The sequence below is a fragment of the Callospermophilus lateralis genome, chromosome 9 (genome assembly GCF_048772815.1).
Source record: "Callospermophilus lateralis isolate mCalLat2 chromosome 9, mCalLat2.hap1, whole genome shotgun sequence".
Classification (NCBI taxonomy): Eukaryota; Metazoa; Chordata; class Mammalia; order Rodentia; family Sciuridae; genus Callospermophilus; species Callospermophilus lateralis.
This window is the reverse complement of record NC_135313.1, coordinates 87241242-87261430: the sequence shown is the minus strand read 5'-3', so window position 1 is coordinate 87261430 and position 20189 is coordinate 87241242. Positions and strand designations below refer to the sequence as shown.

General features: G+C 34.6%; 1 pseudogene; it reads right to left on the bottom strand.

Annotated features, from left to right (window-relative positions):
• Positions 1-730: 730 nt before the first annotated feature.
• LOC143407214 (elongation factor 1-alpha 1 pseudogene) lies at positions 731-2030 on the bottom strand (annotated as a pseudogene).
• Positions 2031-20189: the final 18159 nt, after the last annotated feature.

The window sequence follows — 20189 nt, the reverse complement described above, 5'->3', positions numbered from 1 at the left end:
GAAAAAGTATTAAAGATTTTATTATTTTTTATTTGGTTCCATAAAAGTATAATGTTTTTGCCTCTAAATATTTGTATCAGTGAGACACTGAGAGGAAAATAAGTATGCTTCCTATTTGTCATCATAAATTTGTTAATTTCTTTTCTTTCTTTCTCCACCTCCCCAATAAGTAACAGCCTTTAATATTACAGTAGTGACCCTCTAAAGTAAATCACAAAGTTATTTTTTACCCTAACCAAATGTTGTAATCAATACAGTCCTCCCAGATATTCACTAGGTACTTGAGACAAGATCCCTCCTAGTTTTCCTTCCAAACTAAATTCCCAACCAGAAAACTTAATTATACTCATGATGTTAACAGAATCTCAACACCAGAAATAGGTTGAGGAACTCTTGCCTAACGTTTGTATAGAAGTTCATGTTGACCAAAAGAAGACACAGGTTTCTATATTAAGATTTTTTTTTTAATGGGTCTCAAAATTCTGTGACAGATTTGTGATCAAGTTGTTTCGATTAAAAAGTACTGATTTTAAAAACTAATAATTTAAAACTGCTGCATACACACAGACACACACAAATGGTCCACAAAATGTTTTCCTTTCCTTCTGAAGGTTTTACGATGCATTGTTATCATTAATTTCTATTAAACTTAAATGGCCAATTGAGACAAACATTTCTGAGGCCATTGTTTCTCCACTAGGGTAAGACTTGGGTGGCAGGTATTGGGGTAATATTCATTTAACCTTCTGAGCTTTCTGGGCAGACTTGGTGACCTTGCCAGCTCCAGCAGCCTTCTTGTCCACTGCTTTGATGACAGCCACAGCAACCATCTACCTCATATCACACAGCAAAATGACCCAGAGGAGGATAATCAGAGAAGCTGTCAACACACATGGGCTTTCCTGGAACCATATCAAGAATTTAGGACCACTTTCCAGCTTTTTATCTGAATGGCCATCAACCTTTTCTTTCAGTTCAGCAAACTTGCAAGCAATGTGAGCTGTGTGACAATCCAGTACGGGGTCATAGCCAACACTGATTTGACCTGGATGATTCAGGATAATCACCTACACAGTGAAACCAGCTACTTCCATTAATGGGTAATTTTTGCTGTCACCAGCAACACTGCCATAATGAACATCTTTGACAGACATGTTCTTGACATTGAATTCCACACAGGAAGAGCTTCACTCAGAGTTTCATGGTACATTTCAATTGACTTTATTTCTGTTGTGACATTGACTGGAGCAAAGGCAATCACCAAACTGGGCTTGAGAACATCAGTCTACACTTGGCCCACAGGGAGAGTTCCAAAGCCACCAATTCCGTAGACATCCGGAAAGGGCAAATGCAAAGGCTTGTCAGTTGGGTGAGTTGGTGGCAGGATGCAGTCTAAAGCTTTGAGCAATGTGGTTCCACTGGCACTGCCATCTTTATGGGTGAGTTTCCATCCCTTGAACCAAGGCATATTAGCACTAGGCTCCAACATGTTGTTACCTTTCCAACCAGAAATTGGCACAAATGCTACTGTATCAGGGTTGTAGCCAACGTTCTTAATATAGGTGCTGACTTCCTTAATGATTTCCTCCTATCTCTTCTGACTGTAGGAGGTGGCTCAGTGGAATCCATTTTGTTAATATCAATAATTAGTTATTTCAGACCCAGTGTGTAGGCCAGAAGGGCATGCTCAACAACAATCAGGACAGCACAGTCAGCCTGAGACATGCCTGTAATCATGTTTTTGATAGAGTCTCTGTGTCCTGGGACATCAATGATAGTCACATAATACTTGCTGGTCTCAAATTTCCACAGGGAGATGTCAATGGTGGTACCACACTCATGCTTAGCTTTCAGTTTATGGAAGACCCAGGCTTATTTGAAGGAGTCCTTTCTCATCTCAGCAGCTTTTTCCTCAATTTTTTCAATTTTCTTTTGTCGATTCCACCACATTTGTAGATCAGATGGTCAGCAGTGGTAGACTTGCCGGAATCAATGTGTCCAATGTTTTTGTGAGTCTTTTCCTTTCCCATTTGGGCTTTGATTTAGTGGAGGTTTTCACAATGCCAGTTCTGGCAGCAGACTCATTGTGAAAAAGGAATTTGCTATTTTCTGATATATGTAATAGTCAAGTATATTTTGAAGTTACTAGGCAGAAATTTACTTCTATTTGAGTATATTTTTTTCTTACAAAAGTCCGGCTGCATTAAAAAAAAAAAAAAATGAGCATTTTCATGTTTCTAAAAGTGCCAAGTACTGTGGATTCCAGACCAAGATGGACTGAAATCTAAATTCATGAGACAAAACAGGACATTTTTCAGGGGAAAAGTATAAGGAAACATCCTTGTGAATGAGTAATAGTTAAATGTTTCTTAAATTTAAAACTAAAAAGTGTCAATCATAAAAGAACAAGATAATCTATATTAAATCTAGAAACATTATTAATCAAGACATTATTAAGAAAGTTGAAAGGTAACATAAATCATGGAAGAAACAGAGTGCATACAGAATAAGGAACTTCAAAAAATTAAGAAAAGGGAAAAGAATCAGAAGATTTGGGAAACTCTTTTTTAAGTATTCTTTTTTTAAATTAATTTTTTAATTTATGTATGACAGAGAAATGAATTACAATTCATATTCATATATAGAGCACAAATTTTTCATATCTTGTGTTGTATACAAAGTATATTCACAGCAATTTGTGTCTTCATACATGTACTTTGGATAAGGATGTCCATCACATTCCTTCACACATCAGATAGAGCGCTAATTTCTAGGGTATATAAAGAACTAAACAAGCTAAACACCAAATAATAATAATAATAATAATAATAATAATAATAATAATAATAAATAACCAAATAACCCAATCAATAAATGGGCCAAGGACCTGAACAGACACTTCTCAGAAAATGATAATCAATCAACAAATATATGAATAAAAAATTCATCATTGCTAACAACTAGAGAAATGCAAAGCAAAACTACTTTAAGATTTCATCACACTCCAGTCAGAATGAAGAAACTTAAGAAGATATACCAATAGTTGAACAAGAAGGAGAGATACTGAAGGCAGAAGAGAAAGACGAAGAAAGTGATTAACTTCATGAATCTCTATGGAATACAAATTAAAACCATAATGGGATATAGTGTTCAAACCTTAGAAACCAACAGTGAAACAAAGAAATAAGTCTAGATGAGAACATGGAGCAAAAGGAAATGCACAATTTGCTATTGGGAAAATAAGTTATCCCCAGCTTGGAAAAGATTTAACATTATCTATCAAAGCTAAATATGCATATCCCTGACAGAATATTTTTCATTAAATGAAACAAATGTGAATGTTTATACAAGAACTATTGTTAGCCCCAACCTGAGACTTCGAATACTTATATATATACAATGTATTAAAAAGAAAGTATGATAGCATAGACATATGATACATTATTATAGACATATGATAATAAGCATAGACATATGATACATTATTATACAAATCCATATGCAATAAAATGAAACTGAATCCCCTCCTCTCGCCATGCACAAAAGTTAACTCAAAATGGATCAAGGACCTTGATATCAAATCAGAGACTATGCGTCTGATAGATGAAAAGGTTGGCTCCGATCTACATATTGTGGGGTCGGGCTCCAAATTCCTTAATAGGACACCCATAGCACAAGAGTTAAAAACAAGAATCAACAAATGGGACTTACTTAAACTAAAAAGTTTTTTCTCAGCAAGAGAAACAATAAGAGAGGTAAATAGGGAGCCTACATCATGGGAACAAATTTTTACTCCTCACACTTCAGATAGAGCCCTAATATCCAGAGTATACAAAGAACTCAAAAAATTAAACAATAAGAAAACAAATAACCCAATCAACAAATGGGCCAAAGACCTGAACAGACACTTCTCAGAGGAGGACATACAATCAATCAACAAGTACATGAAAAAATGCTCACCATCTCTAGCAGTCAGAGAAATGCAAATCAAAACCACCCTAAGATACCATCTCACTCCAGTAAGATTGGCAGCCATTATGAAGTCGAACAATAACAAGTGCTGGCGAGGATGTGGGGAAAAGGGTACTCTTATACATTGCTGGTAGGACTGCAAAATGGTGAGGCCAATATGGAAAGCAGTATGGAGATTCCTGGGAAAGCTGGGAATGGAACCACCATTTGACCCAGCTATTGCCCTTCTTGGACTATTCCCTGAAGACCTCAAAAGAGTGTACTACAGGGATACTGCCACATCGATGTTCATAGCAGCACAATTCACAATAGCTAGACTGTGGAACCAACCCCGATGCCCCTCAATAGATGAATGGATAAAAAAAATGTGGCATTTATACACAATGGAGTACTACGCAGCACTAAGAAATGACAAAATCATGGAATTTGCAGAGAAATGGATGGCACTAGAGCAGATTATGCTAAGTGAAGCTAGCCAATCCCTAAAAAACAAATGCCAAATGTCTTCTTTGATATAATGAGAGCAACCAAGAACAGAGCAGGGAGGAAGAGCAGGAGGAAAAGATTAACATTAAGCAGAGTCATGAAGTGGGAGGGAAAGGGAGAGAAACGGGAAATTGCTTGGAAATGGAAGGAGACCCTCATTGTTATACAAAATTACATATAAGAGTTTGTGAGGGGAATGGGAAAAAAATAAGGAGAGAAATGAATTACAGTAGATGGGGTAGAGAGAGAAGATGGGAGGGGAGGGGAGGGGGGATAGTAGAGGATAGGAAAGGTAGCAGAATACAACAGTTACTATTATGGTATTATGTAAAAATGTGGGTGTGTAACCGATGTGATTCTGCAATCTTTGTAATGTTTTGAATAACCAATAAAAAAATAAAATTAAAAAAAAAATGAGAAAGAGCAACCTAAAACTACATGCAAAAATATGGGTGAAAGTCACAAGCATAACACTGAGAAAAAAGAAGAGGAAGAAGAAGAAGAAGAAGAAACCAGGCACAAATAACTATATTCTGTGTGATCCTATGACCCTATAGTCTATATAAACTGAAGAATATATAGTGATAAGCAAAATTAATAAATGAGAACTCTTCTGAGGATTAGTACTATAGTGTATATTGCTCTGGGTACTGGATCCACAAATATATTCAATTTGTAAAAGTTTATTAATATTATTTTATACTTTTATATGCATTTATGATAGCTCAATAATATTTTTTTAAAAAAATAAAGAGTACAGATGTGACAAAAGAGTAAAGGGCAAAGGGGCTGGGATTATAGCTCAGTGGTAGAGTGCTTGCCTAAGACATGTGAGGAACCAGGTTCAATCCTCAGCACCACATAAAAATAAATAACATAAAGATATTGTGTCCATGTACAACTAAAAAAATATTTAGCAAAAAAAAAAAAAAGAGTTAAGGGCAAACAATATTGGGTATAAATTTATAAGCTGTAATGGGTACAAAAGAGTTTATTTTATACTCCTTTCTTCTTTATAAATTTGAAAATTTCCATAGTAAGTTACAAATTTAAAAAATTAATAAAAAATAAAAATAAAACCAATAAACAAAAAACTCCTTCTCACCTGCAGATATGTCTAGGATCTAATACCACCATAAAATGACATCCAGAACTGTCAATACATTTGAGTACACTGTTCACTGATACATCCCAAGTGCCTTGACCAATATGCACAATATAGTAGGACCTCAAAAAATATTTGCACTGGAAATAATAATTGAACTTGGAAGGCCACATAATAGGGGTGTTTACATTGTAGTAATGAGGTATAATAAGGCTCTTATTCCAAATTAGAAAATCTTGGTTTATGCTCTTTAATTATAAAAAAAAAAAAAAAAAAAAAAAAAAAAAGATAACATCTAGGGTTCCTTTATTCTGGCTCTACATTCTTTGTCTTAGGAGCAGAAATCCAAATCACATCCTTTTTTTTTTTTTTCTGCTTCCTACCTTTTTTTTTTTTTTTTTCATCTTCCATACATTTGATTTAAATGAGTTATGCATTTCCATTTTTACCCCAAATACAGATTGCAGAATCACATCAGTTACACATTCACAATGTTTACATAATACCATATTAGTGACTGTTGTATTCTGCTAACTTTCCTATCCCCTACTATCCCCCCTCCCCTCCCCTCTCATCTTCCCTCTCTATCTCATCTGTTGTTGTTCCATTCTCTCCCTTCCCCCCCTTTCCCCTCACAATCTTGTATATGTGATTTCGTATAAAAATGAGGGTGTCCTTCCGTTTCCATGCACTTTCCCTTCTCTCTCCCTTTCCCTCCTATCACTCGTCTCAGTTTAATGTTAATATTTTCCTCATGCTCTTTTCCTCTGTTCACAAATCACATCCTTAAGGAAAATAAGCATGCTTGTCTCTGGTCTGCAAGCCCTACCTAAATCCCACACAAACACTTTCTTTCATCACAAGCATGGGCCCTTTCCCTCCAGGTTACCAGGAGCATATTTTATTTAAAAATGTGATTAGCTAGTTTCAAGCTATGAAAATACCTTCAAATTTATACAGTATTTAATTTTCTTAAGATTATTTGGAAAATTTAACTTATTTTGTGCAAACAATTTTTTAAATCAATATCTATTCAGATTTCATTTTTCTCACAAAGCAAACACCCAATAAACTCTTCTCTTTTAAAATGTTAATATCAAATATTTTTTGAAAAAGGGAAAATCCCTCTGGCAAATAGTTTTATAGTAGGATAGTCATAGTTTAGCTGAAACTTTGTTTTGGAACTATACTTACAATTTACTGACAATTCACTTCCAGTATAAAAGTTGATACAGATCTTTGGTATTATTCTGGCTTGATGAACACCTGAAATCTCAGTGACTCAGGAAGCTGAGGCAGGAAGATCATAAAATTTTAGGCTAGCCTGGGCAACTTAAGGAGTCCCTGCCTCAAAATGAAAAATAAAAAGTACTGAGGATATAGCTCACTAGTAGAGCACCCCTAAATTCAATCCCAAGTTTTGCAAAATAATTAAATAAATAAGAACTTTGATACAGAATTGCCTGGTTTTGTTTTATGTACTCTGTGCCTTAAAGTATATCCCTCATAAATGTAAGCAAAATATATAAATCAATTATGATTATTCAGAAATATTATTAAAGATATTTTAAAGTAAATACATAAATGCAAGTTTTAAGCTTACATATTTCAGATGCTTTAGATGTGACAGATAAGATGTAATGTTTATATAAATAACTAATAAAATATGGAAAACTTGGACCCCAACTTAAGAGTGTGCCCCACTCAAAAGTAAGCTAATAGAAGGATTGAGGCACTTCATTATTTAAAATGAATTCCTAAATTGTAAAACACTCATTGGTTTAAGATAAGAGTAAATATACTTAGACTATTTAATGTTAAAAAAATTCAGTACTGCCTAAAAATAAATACCTGAATTTGAATATTTACATTTTCAAACTGCCTGTGGTTTCATTCACACTATTAGGTTTTCACATAAATTTACTTTGATAAAGTCTTCAGAAGGTTGTCCTTTTGGGTGTGGCTTTAAGCAGCATTTGTAATGATTACAGGACATTTATTTGGATGCCAGCAATTAGTAGTTGGAATTTTACCATCTACCTAGTAGCAGAAGTGCATCTCTCAAAAAACTGGGAACCTGAGGCACCAAATTAAAGAAAGGAGGATTTCCATCTAATCCATTATCACATTGACTCAGAAAGTGAGTGTTCTAAGATGTAAATTTGATGAAGTTTCTAGTTAAGTCCTTCTTTGGCTCCCTATTTCCCTTAGGATACAATCCCACACCATTTTTGAGGCCTTTATCCTCAGAAATGCTACCTGCATCCAACCCCCACTATTATTTTCAAAGATTGCTTCCCTCACATTCTACTTTATTTTCTTCTTACGTGTCCTGCTTTCTTTTCTCAATATATTTGGTCATCTTTGACTGATATTCCCCCTCCACTTTAACAAAGTGTGCTCTTTCAAATTACAATTCATGTTTGCCTTTCCACTTGACTTTTAGTGTGCTAATATCCCTGGTAAGGCTCCCATAATGTAAGTATTTATTGCATTCATCAAGGTTTTTTCTGCCTGATGCAATTGTCTTTTTAACTTGTGTCTTTCTATCCTTTCTCTAGGAACTCCCTATTGACATTATGGGTTACTCTTTCCCTGTAGTCATGTATAAAGTATTTAACACAATATCCACTTCACAAGTTCTTAATGAGTGCTTCCTGAAATAACAAATGAATACATTATTAGAAACACATAAGTTTAGCTGGGCGCAGTGGCACATGCTTATAATCCCTGTGGCTGGGGAGGCTGAGGCAGGAGGATCTCAAGCTCAAAGCCAACATCAGAAAAAGTGAGGCACTAAGCTATTAAGTGACACCTTGTATCTAAATAAAATACAAAATAGGGCTGGGGATGTGGCTCAATGGTCTAGTGCCCCTCAGTTCAATCCCTGGTACCCCCAGAAAACAGAAGAAATTCATAGTTTGTCTTAAGACCTAAAAATACAAGTCCTTAAAATTATAAATTTTAACAAATACATTATTGCAATTATATTACATACACATTTTTTTACAAATAACCTATTGTAAATGTTCACCATCCCAAAGGTTTCAGAATCTCTTTAATTGAACACTAGGCAGTACACACTTCTCCAAGGTTAAACCTGAAACATTCAGTTCAGTTCTTTTTTTAAAATTCATATGTTCATGTTTTTAATGTGATTCCCTTCTCCTTGCTGAATTCATTGTTGAGTGACTTATGCAGATAGCTCAACATTTCTCACAATTTCCACTTAAAGAGATAGAAGCAAGTAAAATTTGAGCAGCTACAGTAAAGTTTAAGAAAGATGAATGATTCACCCTGTTCTCTGCCTTAGTCTGTTTTCCTGTTTCAAGTTGCATAAATTGTTTGCCACCTGAGTATTTGTCATTTTATGTTAATGAATGTTTGCAGATGTCAAATACAACATGGACCCCTGACCAACAAATAATTTATGATGGGAAAATCTTTTTAGATGAAAAAAAGAAATATCTCCTGTGCAAATTCAGCTATGTCAATTATTTTAAAAAATGTAGCCAATTCTGAAAAAAACAAAACATCACCTGAACGTTTCTGTCAGAGCTGGTGCAATAAACACAGCTTATGCATCAATGGGGGGCATTAAAGCATCAATAAATGAACTTGATGAGGGAAAGAATTGCCTGTATAACTGTTTTCCAAAGTGCCTTTCCATGACCAGCCAATTGTGTCAAGAAAACTAAATAAGCATACTGAAATTGAATGACTCAAAGAAACCGGAAAAGGCCAGAAAAATTATCTAGCTGGATTTCTGTCCAGTGTAGGGTTTTGGGGGCTTGTTTGGGAAAATTACTTTAGCAAAATGGGTACAGTGGCAAATGCCTGTAATCCTAGCAGCTTAGGAGCTGAGGTAGGAAGATCACAAATTCAAAGCCCTCCTTAGAAAAAGCAAGGCACTAAGATATTCAGTGATATCCTGCCTCAAAATAAAATACAAAAGATGGCTGGGGTTGTGGATCAGTGGTCAAGTGCCCTTGATTTCAACTCCCAATACCCAAACAAAAACAAAAATAAACCCTTATTTTCTCATTGATGAGCATATGAAAGAAAGGAAGAAGAAAAGTTGGGAGGAAGGAATGAAGTTTTTAATTGCAAGGTCATAAAGTTTTAGTTCTACTTTTTTTTACAAAAAAAAGTTTTATAATTTTGTTTTTACTTTAGATTTGTTTTTCTTTATGAATTATTTTCTAAAAAGTATGATTGACAGGTCAATATTTGTTATTTTTTTCTTTTGGAAATCCTTCCGTTTTACAGCATTAATAGAAATAAATAACTATAATCATTAGATTACTTTGTTGTCTTTTTAGAAAACAATGAACATGTGTGAGAGTATCTTCGTGCACTGTATTGTATTCCATTCATGTATTTATCCTTTCACAAATACCCTATGGTCTTAATCAGGGAAACTCCCCCAAACACTTGAAATCAAACTTTAGGATTTATATAAGCCCTATCCTATGTGTGTGTGTGTGTGTGTGTGTGTGTGTGTGTGTGTGTGTGTGTGTTTCCCCAAAATTAATTTTGCTATTCCCCTTGGTTTACATTTTCAGATAAACTTTAAAAGCAACTCCCGTCTTGATGAAAAAAATAATTTTGTGGATTTTGCATTGAATTTACAGATCAACTCTAGGACATCTAAACCACATTACAAGTCAAGGACATGGTATATTTCACCATTTATTATAACCTCTAATTTTTCTCAGCAGTGTTGTATAGTTTTCCACGTGAATTTTACTTACCTTTATTCCTAAGTATTTATATGCTCTTGTAAATGAAAATTGCTAAAGTTCTGATAGTTCTTGCAACTTCTTTGTGGATTGCTTAGATTTCCCTATGTAAATGACCATCCCATCAATAAATAACAATGGATATATTTCTTCTCCCCTAGTTTTTTCCTATTATTACTTTATTGTACTATTTAATACCAAAAGCACAACTTTGAATAGAAGCATGGAGAGTGGACACCCTTGAGTTGTACATTTTGGAGAAAACCCATTCAATATGAACCATGCACTGCAGTGTCAGCAGAGGATTTTCATATATGTCCTTTATCAGGTTGCTGAGTTTTTTTCTTGGATGAGTTTGAGGTTTTGTTAAATCTTTCCCTGCTTTTATTGAGTCAATAGAATTATTTGTCTCCTTTCTTCTGTTAATATGGTAAATGGAATTGATGGATTCTTGAATACGGATACTTGCTTCTCTGGGAATAACTGCACCCATCTCATGCATGATTTCCAACTTGGTTTTCTTCAAGATCTACAAAAAGCTAGAGTTATTTCCCAAGGCTGTGTACTTTGGAAGACTTCAATACTAACCTCTGTTTTATGTGTGAAGGTGTTGAGATCTTGTTTTATATTTTCTTAGGGCAGGTATTAAAAAAACCTTTTAGGTCACGATCTTAGTCCTTAAGGTAGGTTTGTTGCTGTGGTTGTCTTTGTTGCATGTCCAGAGTGTTAGAATTGTCTCTTCACACAGACAAATCCAGAATTCCATGATCTTCCAGCATAGTTCAAATTCTGGTCTATTTCACTTTTGGTTCTGTAGCAACTGATTTCTTGTAAACAGTACCTAATCTCACCCTTTGCATCTGTAGATATAGCTGTGGGGAAGGGTCCGAGAAGTCCTTCTTCTAAAGTTCTACATACACTTCCCGATGCAATTTACTGTTGTGTGCCTTACTCATTAGATGCCAGCCACTTTGCAATCTAAACTCTGACATACTCAGCTTAATGGTTCTCCACCATGCTCCTCTTCTACTCTAGCTATGTCTTATAGTGATCCAATTATCTCCACGCACAGAGGCAGGCCAAAAATGAATTTCTCTTTTCTAATTTGATCACAGTCTTGCTCTGCCTATTGCATAAAATCTGCTATTTTGTGTATTTCCCCAATGTTAGCAGACTTTTTTTTTTTTTTTTTTTTTACAAGAAGGGTAGTCCAGGGCCAATTACTTTAGTACTACATAAAAACAAGCAGTGAAGTCTTTTCCACTGGGTTTGTTTGTTTTAAATTTATGGGATCACCAACCTCCATCAGACCTGATTGTCTTCAAAATCTATAAAAATACATGTTATTTCTATGTAGTCTCATCTCCTTAAATAATACTTGTATAGAAATGTTTCAAATTAAAAATGTATATATTTTTATAACTTGAAATAAATCATAAGCTTTTTTCATGAATTTTAAGTTTATCACTATAATAAAGTTATGGAAAGTAAAATCTGTGCATTTGTCTAGTGTAGCTCTCTATACGTAATCCTCAAATTGAAAATCTTAAGGAACCATAAGAAGTGAGAAAGAATTCTACCCTGAGTTGGATTTCATTTGTATTACATTAAAATAAAATTCCTTCACTGGTTCCCGTAAGCTTATCCATATAAGAAAACATTGTAAAAAACTGAAAGTTTATGTACATTATTTGTCACTGATATTATGAAATTTCTTACAGTATAATTGGGACTAAATTAATCCCCAAATTTACCTTCCAGCCAAGGATTTAATCTCAGTTGAATTTGATATGCTACAAAAGTCTCAGCAGTGCATGAGAAAAAAAAAAAAAAAAAAAAAAAGAAAGAAAAAGAAAAAGCTAAATCACTCCAGAATACTAGCCAGATGATTTATTCATAAAAGAAGGGTATTTTGTTGTTGTCATTTTTGTTTCTTTTTAAAACATCTTCTCCAACTAAGAAAATGTGAAAGATTTGGAAAAGGAGTCTTATAGAGTCAAGCACTCAAAAATTTTTAAGGCAGTACAGCTTTCTAAAAAACAACAACAACAATAAAATAACAGCTTTATTGCTCAGAAAGGAGCAAAAGAAATTTGAGAGAGTTTCTGCAGAGATGGGTTAGCAAGAATACAGAGCTGACCTTCCAACAATCTCTGAGCAAGAGAGGTTATTATGCAAATTGATGTGTCCAGCTGTTGTTCTTTTCCATAGTGGATAAAATAATAGGAAATGGGCTAAAATTGCAGCATGGGGGACTTGGGTTTGGCAGTTCTACAAATGGCCCTTTGCCTACTTACCCGAGGAAAGTGACAACTGATTGCAGGAGAGTATCAAGGAATACTGATTTCACTCTTGATTTATGGTTTCTCCAACACCATTTGGAATGCAGACCCATTAATATTAAACTTTCAGGTCACTGTGTTCAACTTAACATACAACAGAATTTTTGCATGAAGTATACTGAGAAAATTTTATAGATATTACAAAATTTAGAATGATATTCTAAGAAACATAAATTTCTCCCTTTGTCCCTGATTTGGTGTTTTTTTAATTGGTGCATTAAAATTATACATAATAGTGGGATTCATTATACTATATTTGAATGTAATTCATTCATAACATAATTTGATCAATACAATTCTCCAGTATCTTCCCTTTCCCTCACCTCCTCCTGAATCCTCTTGTTCTAATCTACTGATCTCCTTTCCATTATTATTATTTTAATTAGTGCATTATATTTATATATAGGCAGGATTTGTATATTTGTATATAGACATAACATAATTTGGTAGGTATCATTCCCCAATACTTTCCCATGTCCTCACCACCTCCCTCCTAAATTCCCTCCTTCTCTCTACTGGTCTCCTTTCTATTTTTGTGAGAGCTTTCATTTTCAATTGTTTTTTTTCTTTCTAGCTTTCATAAATGATTAAAAAAATTTGATACTGTTTTAGACTGGCTTATTTTTACTTAACGTGATGTTCTTCAGTTCCATCCATTTATCAGCAAATGACCAGATTTAAATCTTGTTTGTGGCTGAATAAAACTCCAATATTTGCATATATCATATTCTCTTCATCTGTTGATAGACACCTAAGCTTGTTCCATAACCTAGTTATTGTGAATTGTGCTGCTATATACATTTGTATGCATGTTTCCCTGTACTATGTTGATTTTTTGCTCTTTTGGGCAAATACCAAAGATTGGGAAACTTGGGTCATATAGTGGTCTTGTTCCTAGTCTTTGAGGAATCTCCATACTGCTTCCCAAAGTGGTTGTACTAATTTTCAGTGCAACAACTATTATAAGTGTACATTTATCTCCAAATCCTTGCTAAAATTAATATTTTTGATGATTGCCATTCTAACTGAAGTGAGTGAGATAAATTTTGAGTGTAGTTTTTGACTTACACTTCCCTGATTGTTAAGGATGATAAACATTATTTCATATATTTGTTGGCCATTTGTATTTCTTCTTTCCAGAAGTGTCTATCTAAGCTGGGCACGGTTGCTCATGCCTGTAATACCAGCATCACAGGAAGCTGAGGCAGGAAAATCCAGAGTTCAACGTCAGCCTCAGAAAACGTGAGGCACTAAGCAATTCAGTGAGACCCTGTCTCTAAATAAAATACAAAATGGGGCTGTAGATGTTGCTCAGTGGTCCAGTGCCCCTGAGTTCAATCCCCAATACCAATGAATAAATAAATAAATAAGGAAATAAATCTCTATTTAGATCACTTGACAATTTGTTGGTTGAATTATTTTCTTCTTCCATGTTAAATGTGAATTCTTTATATATCCTGGATATGAATCTCTTATCAGAAGAGTAGCTGGCAAAGATTTTCTTCTTTATGTAGGCTGTTTCTTCATACTTTTGTTTTCTTTGCTATTCAGAAGTTTGTTTTTTTTTTCTTTGATGCCATTCCACTTATTGATTCCTGGTTTTATTTCTTGAGCTCAATGAGTCTTATTAAGGATGTTTTTTTTCTTGTGCCAGGTTGGAGCGTTGATCTTATGTTTTATTCTACAAGTTGCAGTCTTTCTGGTCTAATTTCTGGACATGTGATTCATTTTGAGTTGATTTTTGTGCAGAATGGGTGATAGGGATCTACTTTCATTGTTCTACAAATGATTATCCAGTTTTTCCCATGCCATTTATTAAATAGTCTATCTTCTCTATAACATATAGTTTGGCAAGAATCAGATGTCTGTTATCTATGTGGATTTGTCTCTCTGTCTTCTATTCTATTGCACCAATCTTCATATCTTTGTTTATGTCAATACTATGTTATTTTCATTACTATAGCTCTGTGGTTTAATCTGAGATCAGGTATTATGTGCAATGCCTCTACTATTGCTCTTATTTAATAAGAAATGGATCTTAGAAGAAAATAAGAAGAAATTTCAAAAATCTAATTTCAGATGAAAATAGTGATAACATAACAAGATTAATGGGACACTATGAAGGTAGGGGAGTATATAGCATTAAGTGCCTACCTTTAAAAAAAAAAAAGATATAGATATCCCAAGTAAGCAGTCTAATGTTATATATAAAGGCTATATAAAAGCAGGAACAATCTATTTTTTTTAACACAATGCCTTTATTTTTATGTGGTGCTGGGATCAAACCCGGGTCCCGCCTGTGCTAGGCAAGCACTCTACCGCTGAGCCACAATCACAGCAAAACCAATGGAAGACAGGAAATAATTAAGATTAATGCCAAAATTAATAATATAGAACATTTTTAAAATAATGAAAAAAAGAAATAAAAATTAAAAAAAATTAATGTAATATAGAGTTGGTTTCTTAAAAAGATAAACAAGGTTGATAAACCCCTAGTCAAACTAACCAAAAGGAAGAGAGATGACTCAAACAACAAAATTAGTGATGAAAAATGAGGTAGCACCACAGCTATTTCTGAAATCCAGTGGGTCATTAGGAACTATTTTGAAAAAGTATTTTCCATTAAAATTAGAAAATATAGAAGATATCAACAAATTTGTAGTCACATATGATCTACTCAAATTGAACCACAAAGATATAGAAAATGTAAACAAATCAATAATAAACAGATTTAAGCAGTAATAAAATGGCTTCCAACAAAAAAAATCTCAGACCAGAGAGATTCTCATTCAAATTCTACCAGTCCTTTAAAGAAGAACCTTTAAAACTCCAACCCTCTTCACATTATTCCATAAAATAGAAAGCTAGGGAACACTGCAAAATATCATTCCACAAAGCCAATGTCACCCTGACAGCAAAACCAGATGAAGACATATCAAGGAAAGAACACTTTACATCCAGATACAAGCAAAAATCTTTAATAAGGTATTGGAAAAACACATTCAAAACACATGAAGTAGACAGTCAACTATGATCAAGTTAGTTTCATCCTAGAGATGCAAGGTTGGTACAACAAACTCAAATTAATGCACAAAAATAGAATGAAGGTCCAATATCATCATCTCAATAGGTGCAGAAAAAGACTGACAAAATCTAGCTTCCACTCATGTTAAACACATTGAAGAAACTATGGGAAGAAGAAACTTACCTCAACATCAGAAAAGCTATATACGACAAACCCAAAGCCAACATCATACTGAATGTGGAAAATGGAAAGTATTTCCTCTGCAATTAGGAATAAGACAGGATGTCTACTCTCACCACTTCTATTCAAAATAGTACTTGAAACTCTAGCCAGAACAATCATCAAAGGCCTACAAATAGGAAAAGAATTTTAGGTGTCAGTTTGTTGATGACATGATCCTATACATAGAAGACCCAAAAATCTTCAACCAGAGACTTCTAGAGCTGATAAACAAATTCAATGAAGTACCAGAATACAAGATTAATAGACAGAAAACAATAGCTTTTCTATACTCTAGTAATGAATCTGCTAAAAAAGAAATCATGAAAACTACCTCACTCACAATAGCATATATATATATAATATACATACATATATACATACATATAGAGATAATCTAACCAAGGAGGTAAAAGTTTTTTATAACAAAAAACCTTGATTTCACTTTTTCAAAAAGCACTTTATTTCAATGATTTTGACTCCTAAAAAGGGCAAGAATAATAGTAGAATTAGTTTATAAATATGCAGGAGTTTAATAAACTTTTTAATAATTTTTACCTCTTTTAATAATTAATAATTTTACCTCTTTTCATGGATTGTATGTGGTTTTTCCCCTCATTTTGTAGAGAAGGAAAGAATGGCCTAAGGAAGTTCAGTGACTTGACCAGAGGTGTGGCAGAAGATCTTGAATTACACTCATATCTGACTCTTGTTCTGTCCAAGGGCCTTTCCCTGAGGCTCCCCGTGCGTTCCATAGCGTGGTGCTGCAGACCATAAAGTTGCCTCTGTAGGTGTTATTGGGCCTCACTAGAAAAGCCACTCACATTGCTTGTGATGGCCTCAGAATCTTCTGAAAATCTTCTTAGGAACTTAGGCTAGAAATATAAAAAAAATAAAAAATACAGCAATCGGTTCTGTTAGAAAGCTGAGGAGCTATCACAGCCTATAGTCAAGAGTAGGCAGAAATGATAAGTATTTAGAATAAAATATACAATAAAGAAGAAAAGATCACTGATTAGGGAGTGAACAAGGCCCGTGATAGTTAAATATCATGAGGAAACAAAAAAGACAAAGGGAAAAGAAATTGGGTAAATGTGTTTGCAGTAAAGTCAATTAAACAGAACACTAACAGATGAGAAGCCTGTTGCTTCTGAGGCTCCTGACAGTCTTTGATTTTGAATATTCTCCCAGGGAGACTCTTCAGGACAGATTTCTGATGATTCTCATTCTTTGGAAAAACAGGCCCCACTGCAGCCCCTTGCCTTGTGCTCTTTCTGAAGCTGCTTCTTTTCATATTCTGGCTCCTTGAATGTGTATATCTTGCCAATCTCAATATTTGGAGTTTTTTGAATATTATTTGTCTTTTTGTTACCAAGAGACATCAATAAATGGTATCACATTGTACATACTAGCAGCTAGGCTCAAGTGTTGGAGGGGAAATGATTGGGAATAATTGGGAATAAATGATTGTGAATAATAGTTTAAAGCAATACTAAAAGAATGACTTTCAGTTATATCAAGGAATTAAAAGAGAGGGTATTTTGATGTTTACGATATTGTAAAAGAAATGAATGTACCTGAGATGGGGAAATGAGCAACCATGTTTTTCTATATATGTCGTATTTCTTTGAATTCCTAGGGAAAATTTTTTATGATCAGTGCTATTTGATGTAATCGTTATTTTAATAATTTAAGATGCTCTATTTTGGAAATCTAGACTATCAAGTATGAAAAATTTTTGAAGTCGAGATTTTGTATCATTTTCCCTTTGTATTCCCCTACAGTGCCTAGACTGTAAGATGCCCTGAACTCACAGTATTAAATATTCATAAAAAATATTACTAATTATAATATTATACATGAGATCAGGAGGTCTCACAATGACAACACATGACTGACATCATGAGTTTCATGGGGTGGAAACAGAATTTGAAACCAGCATCCCTAGTTTAGTAGCCACTGATACTTTGACTCCCAGCCACAGCTCTTATCAATTCATCCATTCATTCATTGAACAGAAATTAAGAAGTGACTTTGTGCCAGGTTCTTCTCTGGGAACTGGGGGTAAAATGTCGAACAACAAAAGACAAGACTCCCTGCCATTATGTAGCATCTATTGAGTTCTCAGACTTTATAGCTCACAGACCTTGCATATATCACTGATCTCCATTCATTTTTTCACTCTAATCTTGCATTTATGAAGTTCAAATTCCAAGGTTAGCATTTTGCATGAGCAAAATTATATATCAAGTCCTACCAGCTTTCTTCATACAGCTGCAAGTTACTCACACTGTCCCCAACCATAAAACTTCCCAGGATTGATGATTGGCTTTCTCCTTGAAGTCAGTGAAGGTACATATTATATCCAAAAGTTTCAGATATACTAAAAAAAAATTAAGAAGATTTTATGGTTTTCAATGAGAAATTTTATCTTTCCAGACCACATTTAAAATTGATTTTAATTGGCAAAACTTCTGTCATGGGTTGAGTTATGTCTCTCAAACTGCTGTATTGAAATTCTTACCCCTGTGACTCAAAATGTAATCTTATTTGGAAATAATATGGCATATTATTCTTGTCATATTCTGGCAGTTAGTAGTTAGTGATACCACTGTTTATCAGTGATGAGTCCTGTTTCTTCACATGTTGAAGTATAATATTAGAGAAGCACACTGTGGCAAGCAGGATTTATTTAGAAAGGGGTAGCATAGACTTCTCCAGGGAGGGAGAAGGGGACCCTAGTTGGTATCTTGGTATCACTTCTAGGGATACCAGGATACCAACTAGGGTCAACTTTCATCCTAGATTTTCTTTGTTCCCCTGCTCTCTTCCCCCTTATCTCTTTACTTCCTGACTAGGCCTAGGAGATGGCCAAAAGTAGAAAAGAATATGGATGGGGAAAGGGTCAAATGGAGCAGCCTAGGACACATTAATTAAGGACTTTCATAACTCTCTGTAGGGAGGGACAATTCCTGGGACAGGTTACCTTAGCAACAGTTTGAAACAGGAGCAAGTTAACTTGATAAGGGTGGAGGAAGGACTCTGAAGGCATTTCAGTTTTTCAGGGGGCAATCTCCAACTCCTGGACTCAAATTGGCCTCTTTGATCCAAGCTGACTGAATTTACTTATCTCTACTGACTGCCTGTCTAATTCTGGCTTCATTTGGATGAGCTTATACTATAGCAGAGTAGGACACTGTACCAATATATGTGTCCTTATTGGAAGAGGAAAATGTGGACCCAAATTCATGCCGAGGGAAATACTTTGAGGAGACAGAGAGGACACCCTGTGGCAATGGAGGCAGAGACAGGAGAAATACAACTCAAGGAATTCAAAGTATTTTAAACACCAGAAACTATACCAATGACCAGAAGGGATTTTATTTTCAAGATTTCAGAGGGAGGTTGACTCTTCTTCTGCTGGTATGTTGACTTCAGACTTCCACTTCCAAAATTGTGAACTAACACATGTATTTTGTTTTAAAACCTCCAGCTTTTAGTAATTTGCTACACAAATCTCAGAACTAAACTCTTTTGTGTCTTTTCACCCATCCCCTTTCTTCTTTCTCCTTCTCTCCTTCTTCCTGTTTCCTACTTGTTTGATTCCCCAGGTCTGACTTCTTCTTAGTTATTATCTCACAGGAACTACTGCCTGAGTCATTTAATAAAGATCCCTCTTCATAATGCTATAGAACGCCTGAAAGTTGCAGAAATGCTTCTTTCAGTTCATGATCTTACAAAATGCATCAACCGATAGAAATGTCTTGGAGCAAGGTTTCTGCTCCTATTTGAAAATGCTGAAGCATCTGCTTCATTGGTCCTTTGGCATCTTTATGTCTCCAAAGACATGTAATCTCCCTCCTTAAGAGAGTTATTAAAGCACACTGCAAACGATTAGCAAGTCCCAGAACATGTGAACATGTGGATGTTTACCAGTCCCAGGTAGACAGGGCATTTTTCCTCAGTGCTCAGTGTCACAACTAATCAAGTTTTGCCTCTCATAGAAGCACTGGGCCACTTTAAGAAAGGATTTTCTACTCCAGATAATCACACTACCCTGCTGGCAATGCAAATTATACAGTATAGAGCATTCTTCCTGAAAACCTTTTCTCCAGGAAATGTTTTTTTCAAGACCTGATTTTTTTTTTTTTTTTTTTTTTGCAACTAAAAGGAGTGCCTGTCCTTGACTATTTCCTTCTATAAACAACTCAAGTAGCAAAGTTGTCTTGGTAAATTTGCCCTTTTATGTCAAGAACAATAAAGAACAAGGAAAAGGCATGGAAACATTAAAGAGACTC